Here is a 14,239-nt window from a genome sequence, read left to right on the forward strand (position 1 = left end):
TGGAGGTAAATGGCCAATGCGGCCCCAACAAGCAGGAACCAAGTGGGTGATGGGCTTCACCCCAGGAGGGCAGCCTTGTGGCGGTACCACTGACAGCCTCCAGTGGGGTGGGTCAGATGCGTGCCTACTCCCACCTGTCCTCAGGCACATGGGACACCTCTCCTCCACCTGCCTCTCTCTCTGGGGGAGATGGGAGCCCACAGTGGGCACCCCTGACTCCCCAGCTGTGCCCTTGATGGGGGCCAGACACTTCTGAGGGTCATGGAAAATGCAACAACCCTCAGATAGGCATAACCTGGGGCTGCAAAGGGCGTTTAAAGTATTGATGATCAATGTGTCCTGCAATTCACATTAGTTCTCGCAGCTAGCTGCATTCTTCATCGATGCACGAGCAGATTAATCCACCGCTCAGAGTCATATGAATTCTCTTCTCAGTCACTGGAAGCACTGCTGCCCATGTGGCGTTGCTCCGGTCATCACAAGCATGTGAGGTTCACAGGCATCGTTGATGTGCGTGGACTGGGGTTAGTGGCCCCGCTCTGAGGGATGGCAGGGAGTCCCGCAGTGGCCAGCATGTGACCACAATGCCGATCTTCTGGATCTTTGAACCAACACTCCAAGGGGTGCGGGGTGTCCTCTACAGATACCCACGACTGATATCGAGGGGAGAGGACACCAGTGTGTGACCCTCATTGGTGGCTGTATGCAGCCAGAGGGGAGGGCCTGCATCCCCCCACCAGGACAGCACCCTCTCACTCCCCCTCCTGCTTGGGAAGCCAATCACCTCCTGGACACAAAGCGGGCTGGGTGCCCCTTCCATGGCCATCCCCTCAGGGCAGATGAGGAGTGCCCACATCTCCCAACTCGCTGACGGGGCCCACTCCCTCCCACCGCCGGAAGGTGAGTGGGTACGGATGCTGCCCCTCTTACTCTTGATAGGGTTGGGTTGGTGGAGCGAGGAGTGGCCCTGGTACCCAAGGAAGGCACTTTCCTGGGACGCTCAGCATTAATGATCCTTCCACAGGTTCACCTAGGGAAACCTTGTTACAACTTTTACTTCCTCTAGATAGTCAAGTTTGATCATCTTCTCGGCACACTGCCGAGGCCATGACTCACTCCAGTGAGACCAATCCAAGGAACTCACTAAACCATCTAATTGGTAGTAGTGGCAGGCAGTGTGTAAATAGGGCAGGGACATAATCAAACTGAGGTTATGACCCGCACTTACTGGGAATTCCTCGTTCATGGGGAATAATTACAATCTCTCATCCCTATCATGAATAGGGTTTAGTGGATTATCCAGACCTGTTGGCCAAGGGTAGCACATGCTGATCCATTCAGTGTATCATGCATGCAGCCCCAGGCAACTAAGGGCATCACAGACCTGTTATTGCTCAATCTCATGTGGCTAAAAGCCACTTGTCCCTCTAAGAAGTTGGAGATGACCACATTGGGCCGCATAACTAGTTAGCATGGTAGAGTCTCGTTCGTTATCAGAATTAACCAGACAAATTGCTCCACCAATTAAGAATGGCCATGCACCACCACCCACAGAATCAAAAAAGAGTTGTCAATCTGTCAATCCTTTCCATGTCCGGGCCAGGTGAGCTTTCCTGTATTGAGTAAATTAAGCTGCAAGCTTGACTCCTGGTGGTGCCCTCCCATCAATTCCTTTAAGTTTCAGCTTTGCAACCATACTGTCCCCAGAACCCAACGACTTTGGTTTCCCGGAATCTCCCTGGCAGGTCATGGTAATAATGTCACCAGATCACTAGTCAGAATTGTTTATGAATACCAAAACTGAAAAAGCACAGACTACTAAGTGAAAAACAAAAAGAAAGACAGCACTCAGTGGTACAAAAAACTCCCAAACAAATTTAATGAAGTGAGTACTTTCATACAGAACAGTGTCAATACTTCTTCAGACTTTAACAAAAGAAAAACAAAAGGAATAAGAATCAATTATGTAGGTACCTCTTTATGGTTGGAGAGATGTGAATTATTATGGCAGATTAAAGTAGATGCCTTTAGACACCCAGGCATTAATGATGTATGTTCTATAGCATGCATCTTGAAGTTAAGAATCCTAATAAGGTAATTTTTCAAAAACACAATTTTTAAAAACATAATTTAAAAAAAAATAATTTTACTGCCTTTTTGTGTGACTATTTTATCAAGTTGATGGGCCGATTTATTGTATTATATATTATGTATTCATTGTGTGATTATGTCATCTTATTCTGGCCACTATGGGAATTTTCTGAAGTTAATCTGATGGTCTTAATTAATTAATTAACTGTATCATGTGATCTTGTTGGTTAGTATTTAAATGCATTGGTTCGTATTCCTTTTGTTAAAGTCTGAAGAAGTATTGACACTGTTCTGTACAAAAGCACTCACTTCATTAAAGTTGTTTGGGAGTTTTTTTGTACTACCGAGTGCTGTTTTTCTTTTTTGGTTTTCGGCATTGTTTATGGTTGGAACTACAGTGGTATCTGATTGGCCTCAAACCTCCGACTTTGGTTCTGGATTGATGAAAACATTCTTGGCAAAATGCTTTCATTTTCATTCGTCTTGCACTGGTCCAAAAATTTCACCTCTAGCAACACAATACGAATGCCCCCAGCCATTCCTCTTAATCATGGCCCCAGTTCTGAAAACCAACAAAATAGAACTGGAGTCCTATTCCATTATTCCTAGATGAAGTATTCAGGTGAATGGTCTGCTTTGAACACTCTAATTTTTTAAGTAAACACTTCGGACCCCAGGGACACTCAGTGAAGAGAACTTAGGGAGCGCTGAGAGGCAGGGGCTGTGACAGGCGGTAGCTCATCTCGTGACAGACTGCCAGCCTGATCCCAAGATCCAACTACGAGCTTTTTAACTGCAGCAACTTTAATATACACTATTGGACCTGGAATTACTGTGGCTGCTGGCACCAGACTTGCCCTCCAATAGATCCTGGTTAAAGGATTTAAAGTTTACTCATTCCAATTACAGGGCCTTGAAAGAGTCCTCTATTGTTATTTTTTGACACTACTTCCCCGAGTCAGGAGTGGGTAATTTGCATGCCTGCTGCCTTCCTTGGATGTGGTAGCCATTTCTCAGGCTCCCTCAGTGGACTCGAACCCTGATTCCCAGTTACCCATGTTCGCCATGGTAGGCACAGATAGTACAATCGAAAGTTGATGGGGCAGACATTCGAATGTTACGTCACCACCATAAGGGCAAGTGATTGGCCCAAGTTTACCTAGAGTCACCAAAGCTGCCGGACTGAGACTCAGATTGGTTTTGGTCTGATAAATGCATGCAACCCCAGAGGTCAGCACTCATCAGCATGTATTAGCTCTAGAATTACCACAGTTATCCAAGTGATCAAAGGAACCATAACTGATTTAATGAGCCATTCACAGTTTCACTATAACGTCCATGTGGACTGAGACATGCATGGCTTAATCTTTGAGACAAGAATTTGCTACTGGCAGGATCAATCAGATAGGAGCACCTCAGCGGGTGAACAGAGAGGAGGGGCCAGAGCACACATGTCCGCCGATGGGAGGGATCCCTTTCACAGTGGAGGGAGCACCCCAGTTGCTGGTTATGGACCAGCGACCATGACCCTGAAGGGCTGTGGGCTGGCGCACAGCATGGTAGCTCTCAGAGCCAGAGAGAGAGAGGGAGAAAGCTCACACAGCTCTCGTGCTCAATAGGCACCCGCCGGACCAGGGTGACCTGGTGTGTGACAGGACCCCTTCGCCTCAGCCCAGGCTGGTCAGTCTTGCCATGACTTTGCCCCTGAGGGGTGCTAAATGCTTCACACACCCCCACCCATGCCTTGCTCCCAGGGAGGAGAAGCTTTACTCACAAGCTGTGACCTGCAGAGCCACACTGAAGGGGCCCTCCACAAGTGGGAGTTGATCAGCCTGATTAGTCAAAAGACAGTGGGAAAAAGTGCCTTGACCCCATGCAGATGCCTAGAGAGGTGTTCTCCCTGGGGCTGGGACCCAGACTCACACTCCTGATGGGATGCCATGTCATGCATTACCTTCTGAAGGCTGCCAAATCATGCTGGATCACAGGTGCCTGACGGACGATTGGGGGGGAAAGCCCACTGGGTCCAACCAACTCCACGGAACTTCTCTCCACCATGGAGGGCCAGATCCACTCTCATGAGGACTTCAGAGTCCCCCATCCTTTCCGATCCAGTGCAATTCTGGGGACTTTGTGATTTTTCAAGAATGTCTTTGGGAACAGGGCAAGGGTGGATGCCTCTGCCTGTTTAGGAGGTCTCCAGGCACTGAAGTCCTTTGCCCGGCACTCCGTTGAGGACTTCTATCAAGGCCTACCCCAGTGGGCTTCCCTTTCAATGATGCAGAGAGACCTCCTTCTCCCTCCATGGCTCCAGCCTTGCCTCCAGTGAACCCCACCACCTGCCCGTCCCCTGCAGACTGCCAAACCGTGCAGTGTCCCTGTGCCCTCAGGGGCCTCTTGGGGACCTTCCTTCCAATCCCTGCCATTCCCACAGAGCTCCACTTGGCAACCAAGGAGCAGGTCTGCTCTCATCGGGGCTTCTCAGTCCCCCTCCTTTCTGGTCTAAAGCACCATGGTCCCTATCTCCCACCTATCTCCTGAAGGCTGCCAGACCGTGCAGTGTGCCCGTGCCCTTGGATGCCTCTCAGGGGGCTACCCTTTTATCCCGGCCAGCCCCACAGAACTCCCCTCAGCTGCCAAGGGGCAGATCCACTCTCATTGGGGCTGCCAAGTCCTCCTACTTTCCATACCGGAGCAGCACAGTCCCCATCTCCTGCCTATCTCATGAAGGCTGCCAGACCATGCAGTGTCCCCATGTCCTCAGGGGCCTCTTGGGGGGCTTCCCTCTGATCTCAGCTGGCCCAGCGGAACTCTCCTCAGACATTAAGGTGCAGGTCTACTCTCATCGGGACTTCAGAGTGCCCCTCCTTTCCGGTCCAAAACACCACAGTCCCCATCTTCCCCATATCTCCTGAAGGCTGCCAAATCATGTAGTGTCCTCGTGCCTGAGGGAGTCTCTCAGGGGGGCTTCCCTCCAATCCTGCTGGCTCCACAGAACTCCCCTTGGTCGCCGAGGGCAGGTCCGTTCTCATCAGGACTTCCGAGTCCCCGGGTTTCCAGTCTAGAGGGGCTTCAATGGAGTTTGCAATATTTTGGGGATGCCGTCGGATAGCGGGTGAAGTCAGACACCTTCCCTCTGCCTGGCAAGAGCTCTTCAGGTCCTGCAGATGCACACCGGTCACTCTTTGAGGACTTCCATCATGGGAGGCTCCGCCTGGCCCCGTCACACCCGGGCAGTGAGCTCTCCAGACTCTGCAGCCGTCTGCCTGGCACTCCCTTGAGGACTTCCCCCACTGGGGGGCTCCACCTGACCCCTCTCACCAAGGCAGGAGCTTTCTGGGCCCTGCAGCCATCCACCAGCCACTCCCTTAAGGACATCCACATGAGGGGGCGGCACCATCTGGACCCTCTCACTCAGATGGGAGTGCTCCCTGCCCAGTGGGTTTCTGCCTCCCTCCCCCTTTCGGACTTCCGTCCCAAAGAGAGAGAGAGAGAGAGAGAGAGAGAGACGTGGTCTGGTCCCTCTCAACCAGGCTGGAGCTCTCCCAGCCCAGCCATTTTCAGCCTCTATCTCCCTACTGGACTTCCATTGGGAGGGACTGCCTCCAGGCTTCCACTTCTACTCAGGTGCGAGAGCTCATTTCCCGGGTTACATATCTCCTGAAGGCTGCCAAATCATGCAGTGTCAATCGTGGTCTCTGAGCCTCTCAGGGAAGCTTCCCTCCAATCCTTTCCAGCCTCGTGGAACTCTGCTGATCTGCAAGGCCTCAGACAGTCCCTCATTCAGATTTCCATGATGCCGTTTCTCCCCTTTGTCCTCCACCTAGGGCATTCAAACTTGCTCAGGATATGGCCCCAAGCCCCGACATTTCTGCACATTTCTCCATACACCTCCCTCTCTCTCCTCCACAGCGCAAGGCACCGAAGAACGTGCTTCATTTCTAGCCTTCTGGTATGCTGCTCCTTACCTCCTGCATGGTGCTGTTTGCAGGTGGCATGCCCACGGTGCCAGGTGAGGACCAGAGGCCAATCCGAAGCCTGTGGCTGGCTCCGGGTACAAGACACCATGGTGGCCATATCTCCACACCCATGGGGCCTGGGAGGATGGGATCACAGACCTGGCTTCCCTGGGCAGCCCTCGGCCAACCCAAGCTGATGGCCGACTCCCCTGCCTGGCCCTGGGTGCAAGATGCCACAGTGGCTGTATCTTTTCTCCCCTTGAGGATGGGGAGGATAAGATCCCATACCTGGATTCCCCAGACAGCCCTTCACCCTCTTCCCTGGAACAAAGCACTACCACCCACACCACCAAGTCACCCCTCCGCGGATGACCCTTAAACGTGGGTACGCAATCCTCAGCCCCCTCTGCACCCGCAGAGGTTCTGGCTATCTGGAAGTAGGTGCTGGAGGGTGCAGTGTGAGGGGAGTGACCAGGGATCTTTTCAGGTGTGGGAGGCCCTGCCGCTGGGATGCACCCAGACCCCGGTCCCTCCCACCCCCCAGCCGGACCACGCTCCTGCTGCCAAGGAGCAAAGTCCCACTAATGATCTGAACTTGGGGGGGTGGTGATCAGGGCTGGCTGGCTGAGAACAGGTCCCCCCTCCCCATGAGGGTGTGGAGCCCATCCCCCAGCTGTGTCAAAAGCTTGGTTCGAAGGCTTGAATTTCAATAGATCGCAGCTTTTTGCTGCTCTGCTACGTATGAATCCCTGACCTAAAATCAAGTTGTCTACAAATGATTTAGCACCTGGTTCCCCATGAACATGTGGTGCACTGCTGGAGAGAGCCAGCCCCCTTCCATCCGCCAGCAGACCCAGTGATGAGTTGCACTCCTCGCCGACCTTGCGGCTGGCTATCTCTGACCAACCTGAGTTCCGTGGCACTGCAGTATCATTACATTTAGGTAGGATTGTTACTTAGAGGCATTCAGTCATAATCCCACAGATGGTAGCTTTGCACCATTGGCTCCTCAGGCAAGCACATACACCAAATTTCTGTACCTGTGGTTCCTTTCATACTGAGCAGGATTACTATCACAACATCATATCATCAGTAGGGTAAAACTAACCTGTCTCATGACTGTCTAAACCCAGCTCACATTCCCTATTAGTGGGTGAACAATCCAACGCTTGGTGAATTCTGCTTCACAATGATAGGAAGAGCCGACATTGAAGGATCAAAAAGCCATGTCGCTATGAATGCTTGGCTGCCACAAGCCAGTTATCCCTGTGGTAACTTTTCTGACCCCTCCTGCTTAAAACCCAAAAAGCCTGAACATTCCTGAGGCCCTGCTTTCACGGTTTCAAGTGAGATTTTGGTCTTCTGCTCCATGGGAGGTTTCTGTTGTCCCTGAGCTCACCTTAGGATACCTGTGTTACTCTTTGACAGGTGTACCACCCCATTCAAACTCCCCACCTGTCACTGTCCTGGGAGCAGGTCACAATCAGATGCTCAGGCACTTGGAGCCAGAAGTGAGAGCCCCAGTGGGGCTCGCCCCATTGTCTCACCAGGTAAGTGAAAACATTATAAGAGTAGTGGTATTTCACCGGTGGCCAAGGGCTCCCACTTATTCTACAACTCTTATGTCTCTTCACAGTGCCAGACTAGAGTTAAGCTGAACAGGATCTTCTTTCCCCGCTGATTCTGCCAAGCCCGTTACCTTGGTTGTGGTTTTGTTACATAGTAGGTAGGGACAGTGGGAATCTTGTTCATCCATTCATGTGCATCACTAATTGGATGAAGAGACATTTGGCTACCTTAAGAGAGTCATAGTTACTCCCACCATTTATCCATGCTCCATTGAATTTCTTCACTTTAACATTCAGAGAACTGGGCAGAAATCACATTGTGTCAACACTCGTCTTGGGCCTTCGCTATTCTTTGTTTTAATTAAACAGTTGGATTCCCCTAGTCCAAACCAGTTCTAAGTCAGCTGCAAGCTGCCGGATGATTCAGGAAGCCGGTCAGAACTGGCACCTGGCACAGCCAGGGAGATCCACAGGTAGGGCCCGGAATGCATCCAGAGTCACCACCGTCATCCCCCTGGCCTCCCCAGGGAGGGGGGAGCATGGCAAGGGGGCAATGCCTCATCCAGCCATGGTCCGTGCCCAGCCTTGCTTCATAGCCAAGCCTGACTGATGCAGCCATTAGAGCCAATCGTTATTCCAAAGTTACTGATTTGGCTTACCGACTTCCCTTACCTACATTGTTCTAACATGCCAGAGGCTGTTCACCTTGGAGACCTGCTGTGGATATGGGTATGGCCTGACATGAGACTTATACCCTCTCCCTCAGATTTTCAAGGGCCGGCGAGAGCTCACCTGATGCTGTCAGAACGATGATGCTTTCCAGGGAGTGGGTACCTCTCTCAGGGTGAACTCATTCCAGGGTGCCCTGCCCTTTACAAAGAAAAGAGAACTCTCCCAGCAGCCCCCACCAGCTTTTCCAGGATCATTTGCGTCACCGCACTGGAAGCCGCGAGGTGCCCTTCTCCACTGTTCTGGATTCGAGGATCTGAACCCAACTCCCTTTTTGATCGGCTGAGGGTGACGGAGGCCATCGCCTGTCCCTTCAGAACTGCACTTGCCTATCTCTCAGGACCAACTGATCCATGTTCATCTGCTGTTTACATGGAACTCTTCTCTACTTTGGAGCCCTGGGTTTCAATGCCACCATGGCGGTCCTCCTACTCATCGCTGCATAGGCCCCTTGGCTCCCAGTGCCGGCGATAGCAGGGTATGGGCTCAATGCTCCAGCCCCATCCATTTTCAGGGCTAGTTGATTCAGCAGGTGAGTTGTTACACACTCCTTAGCAGATTCCAACTTCCATGGCCACCATCCTGTGTTCTTATCAGCCAGCACCTTTTCTGAGGTCTGATGAGCATCAGCATTGGGTGCCTTAATCCAGCATTCGGTTCACCCTGCAGCACCAGTTCTGCTTATCAAAAGTGGACCACTGGGTGCTCGCATTCCACGCTTGGCTCCAAGTCAGCAAGTCGGGCTTCTTACCCATTTAAAGTTTGAGAATAGGTTGAGATTGTTTCAGCCCCAAGACCTCTAATCACTCACTTTACCAGATAAAACTGTGTTCGCTGAGTGGCAGCTATCCTGAGGGAAACTTTGGAGGGAACCAGCTACTAGATGGTTTGATTAGTCTTTCACTCTGATACCCAGTTTGGATGACCGAATCGCACATCAGGACTGCTACGGACCTCCACCAGAGTTTCCTCTGGCTTTGCCCTGCCCAGGTATAGTTCACAATCTTTTGGGTCCCACCAGATAAGCTCACACTCCAACTCCCCGATGGGATGGGTGAGATGGCCCGGCAGAATGCCCTCCGTGCAGGGCAAGGGGATCCCACCCAGTTGGCTCACGCCAGCCTTCACTTTTATTGTGCTGTGGGGTCTCCGCCCCACCCTCGGATTCATGCACCTGTTAGACTCCTTGGTCCGTGTTTCAAGACGGGACGGGTGGGTCATCAATTTCAGAGCAGACCCCGGGCACCCAAGGTGTGCCCGCTGGCCCAGCAGTAAGAATTGGTCAGACCACACTGAGGATAGTCCAGCCCGATCGACAGTCGCACCAGGAGATGGCTGCAGTCATCTCCCATGACCCCAGAGCATGGCGAGGGCTGATGCTAGAGGGGAGCCACCTTCTGCATGGCCTTCTTGGCCAACCTGCAGATGATCGTAGTGCACCTCCGAGGAGGAAGTATGCCCAACAGCAGCCAGTGCACCCGGGGATGGTCCCCCACCCCTGGGAGGGGGAGGTGGATCTGCCTCACTTGAGTGGCCGGAGCAGCTGCCGAGTTGAATCCTCTTGGTGGTCCAAGCAGACCCCACCCATTTACCTCTGAATGGTTTCACGCCCTCTTGAGCGCTCTCTTCAAAGTTCTTTTCAACTTTCCATTATGGTACTTGTCCACCATCAGTCTTGTGCCAGTGTTTAGCCTTAGATGGGGTTTATCGCCTGCTCTGGGCAGCATTCACAAACAACCCTACTCCGGGAAGACCTGATCCCGACATGCCGGGGACTGCCACCAGCCTCACTCCATCAGCGGGCTGGGTCTTGATCACAAGGACTTGGGCCCCCTTGACGGTACTGGGGAGACAGACTTCAGTATACCACATTTCCCTGCAAATGTCACCCTGGCAGGGATTTGGCTCTGGCCTCTTCCCTCACCATTACTGAGGGAATCCTGTTTATATTCTTTTCCACCTTTTAGTAATATGCTTAAATTTGGCGGGTCGCCACATCTGAGTTAAGGTCATGTTCCATGAGTGGTCACTGGTAAAGGGGGGATGGGCTGGTGAAGACCTCAGGGATGAAAGGATACCTGCTCTCCCCTGGTCAATGCGCCCGCTCCCCACGGCCAGACTCCAGGTAGGAGTCAGGGTTCAATCTGGGAGATCAGCCTGGTGGTGGTACCACCAACAGCCTTTTGGGGGGTGGGTCAGATGAGCGCCTACTCCCTCTTGCCCTCAGACAGGCATCCTGGCTCTGGGCACTGGGGGACTCCTTTCCTCCATCTGAGTCTCTCCCTGGGGGGACAGGGGGCCCACAACTGGCTTCCTCGACTCCCCAGTCACTCCCTCGATGTGAAATGTACACCCTGGGGGCAATGAAAGGCATGACGACCCTCAAACAGGTGTAGCCCCATGAGTAACCCAGGGCTGCAAAGTGCGTTTGACGTGTCGATGATCAATGTGTCCTGCAATTCACATTAGTTCTCACAGCTGGCTGATCTTCATCAATGCACAAGCTGAGTGATCCACCGCTCAGTCGTACAAGTTCTCTTCTCGGTCGCTGGGGGCAACACTGCCCATGCGGCATTGCTCCAATAGTCATGAGCATACAAGGTTTCACAGGCATCGTCGCTGGCATCTGGACCTGGGTTACTGGCCCCATGTTGTGGGACAGCAGGGAATCCTGCGGTGGCCAGCATGTGGCTGCAATGCCAACCATCCATGTCTTTGAATCAACACCCAGAGGGGAGCAAGGCATCCTCCACAGGTACCAGCAGCTGCCATCAAGGGGAGAGGACAGCGGTGTGTGATCCCCATCTGTGGCCCCATGTGGTTGGAGTGGAGGGCCTTTGTCCTCCTGCCAAGGTGGCAACTTCTCCCTCTCCCTCACAGACGTGGAGATGGTCACCTTTAGGGTGAGCAGCGGACCATACTGCCAGGCGGGGCCAGGCACTCCCTCTGCGGCCGATGGAGGAGGAGGACCTGTGCCTCCCACTGAGCTGATGGGACCTCCTCCTTCCTGCCGTCTGGAGGAGAAAGGGTATGGACGCCACCTCTAATCCTCTTGAGAGGGTCAGAGCGGTAGAGGAAGGAGTGGCCCTGATACCCGGGGATGGTGCCATCCTGGGGCCCTCAGAATTAATGATCCTTGCGCAGGTTCACCTATGGAAACCCTGTTATGACTTTTACTTCCTCTAGATAGTCAGGTTTGATCATCTTCTCAGCGCACCATCGGGGCCAATCCAAGGACCTCACTAAACCATCCTATTGGTATTAGCAACGGGCGTTATGTACAAAGAGCAGGGATTTAATGACCCGCACTTACTGGGAATTCCTCATTCATGCGGATTAATTGCAATCTCTGGTCCCTATTACAAATGGGGTTCAGCGGATTACCTGGACCTGTTGGCCAAGGGTAGACACATGCTGAGCCATTCAGTGTAGCATGCGTGCAGCCCCAGACATCTAAGGGCATCACAGACCTGTTATTGCTCAATCTCATGTGGCTGAAAGCCACTTGTCCCTCTTAGAAGTTGGAGATGAACAGCACGGGGCTGCATAACTAGTTAGCATGGCGGAGTCTCATTTGTTATCGGAATTAACCAGACAAATAACTCCACCAGCCAATCACCCCGTGGATCAGCTGCGGATATGGGTACATCTCTCACTGGACAGTACCCATATCCATATATTTTGCAATATAAATGCAAATGAAGCATCATCATATGTAAATTACTAGCACTGACAGCATTTTTAATAATATTTTTCTCAAATTTAAAGTATAATTCTAAATTAGCAGACCACTTCATAATGTTCATTCAGACAAGTGACATAATTCACTTTAGAATAAATTGGGGAGTTAGTCCATGTATTCATCAGGTATATGTATATCCCTGTCCACATATTTGCCTGTATGTGTGTTCAGTACCTGCTCAGGATACACTTGTATACAACATATGCCACAATAATGTCCACATGTAAATTAGTGTGTGTCCGTGCGTATGTGTGCACGTCTCTATGCATGTGCGTGTGTTTGCATATTGTGTGTCTGTGTGTGTGTGTGTGTGCGTGTGTGTGTGTGTGTGTGTGTGTGTATGTGTGTGTGCCCGCATGTGTGCGTGTGTGTGTGTGTGTGTGTGTGTGTGTGTGTGTGTGTGTCCGCATGTGTGCATCTGTATGTGTGTGTGTGTGTGTGTGTGTGTGTGTGTGTCTGTTTATCTATATAAAATACAAATAATTATCAGGCATCTTATCTAGCACACAGCTTTATAACAGCTATTTTAGGTGTCATAAGTTGATGAATGCACTCTTTGCTGATATCAGGATAAAACAAGTCATGGCTCAGTGGGTGTGGCTTGTTGGATGATGTTTCCCTTTAGTTCTTAGTAGTACATGTTCCTGGAAAGCACCAGTAGCCCTTAGGAACACTACAGGGCAGTAACTGAACTAAGCACAAAGCTTAGATGTCATTTGGAAGCAATCACAGTCAGCATGGGTGAATGGGATGGCTACTGTTGTAAAACAGGACAAGGTTTATATTTGTGTTGATTGACAAAATCTGATAAAAACCATTACTCCTTGCTTCCAATTGGGAATTAACCCCTACATTACCAGATGGGTAGCCAACTGGCTCACTGACAGGACACATACTGTAAAATGGGTGACTTCACCTCTAGCAAATAACCAGTCAGAAGTGGCATACCACAGGGTTCTGTGCTGGGCTCCTTATTGTTCAGAATTTACTTCTCAGAAGTCCAGCCAAACTTGGGCAGCCTGTCGCTGACCAAGTTAACTGATGATTGCAAATTGGGAACAATCACTGAGTCCCCCTGTGATGTTAGTATACTGCAGACAGGATTAATGCAGACAAATAATTGGTGCCAAAACCATGGATTAAAGTTCAATGCAAAAAAAAAATACATTATTATTCCCTTTGGGAAAGCTGACATCCCTGCTAATTACATTATAGACAGCATCCCACTAAGTATAGACCCAGTAGTACGTGATCTGGTTACTCAGGTTGATAGCAACCTGATCTTTGGCCACCATGTATCCTCAGTAGTAAGGAAACACTTCTATGTGGCACATCTTATAAGTAAAGGCATTGCATCTAGATCTAAGGATGCTATAATTCCATTATACGCAGCCCTCATCAGCCCAATAATTGAGTATAATGTTCTCTTTTGCATGTACCTCACCAGACACATGCAATAATTGGAGACAACAGAGGTTTCTCACCAAGAAATTACAGGTTACATAAAACTAGTCTTATGTGGAAAGACTGAAACCCTGTCATTGTATTCTGTCTCCTACAGGTTACTAAGGGGTGACCTGTGCCTGGCTTACAGGGCAGTCTCTGACCCAGTCATAAATCAAACTCCATGAGAGTCACTCACTGTAGGGATCTTAACCTAGCCTCTGACATGAACAGATCATGCTGGAGGGATAGATATATCTCCCAGAGACTGCCACTTTTCTGGAACAAGCTTAAAGTTCATGTAAAACAGAGACCCTCCCTGACCTCTTCAAATGCAAACTAGATCAATAGATGGGTGACAGCAAATTCACTCCCGGGCAGCACCAGTGCCCTTCCTGGACAGAGGAAGTCATTATTAACTACTGTATATCTTTACATCTGCAAACTTCACTCACCTAACCACTGAAAACTGGGGTAACTCAGGATAAATATGACTAGGCTTGTAAGGGGCACTAGGGCCATTAGTCCAGTAACATGCTATGAACCTATGGACCTATAAGAACTAGTTTCAAGATATAGAAATTTGAGGGGAAAATTGTGCTTAGCTTATGAAGCTTTATTGAATGAAGAATTACATTTAGTGTTAAATATTGAGTTACTTGACTCATGTAAAACTACAAGAGAAACATGGTTCACATATAGAGCTG

General features: G+C 50.6%; 1 non-coding gene and 2 pseudogenes across 1 annotated transcript; all 3 read right to left on the bottom strand.

Moving 5' to 3' along the window:
* Nucleotides 1-274: 274 nt before the first annotated feature.
* On the bottom strand, nt 275-416 carry LOC122797355 (annotated as a pseudogene).
* Nucleotides 417-6,728: 6,312 nt separating this feature from the next.
* LOC122797522 lies at nt 6,729-10,359 on the bottom strand. The gene has a single exon (XR_006364195.1). It is a non-coding gene; the product is annotated as a 28S ribosomal RNA (ribosomal RNA).
* Nucleotides 10,360-10,723: 364 nt separating this feature from the next.
* On the bottom strand, nt 10,724-10,875 carry LOC122797361 (annotated as a pseudogene).
* Nucleotides 10,876-14,239: the final 3,364 nt, after the last annotated feature.

This window comes from Protopterus annectens, chromosome 3.part0 (assembly GCF_019279795.1).
Source record: "Protopterus annectens isolate FY-2018-M chromosome 3.part0, PAN1.0, whole genome shotgun sequence".
Taxonomy (NCBI): Eukaryota; Metazoa; Chordata; order Ceratodontiformes; family Protopteridae; genus Protopterus; species Protopterus annectens.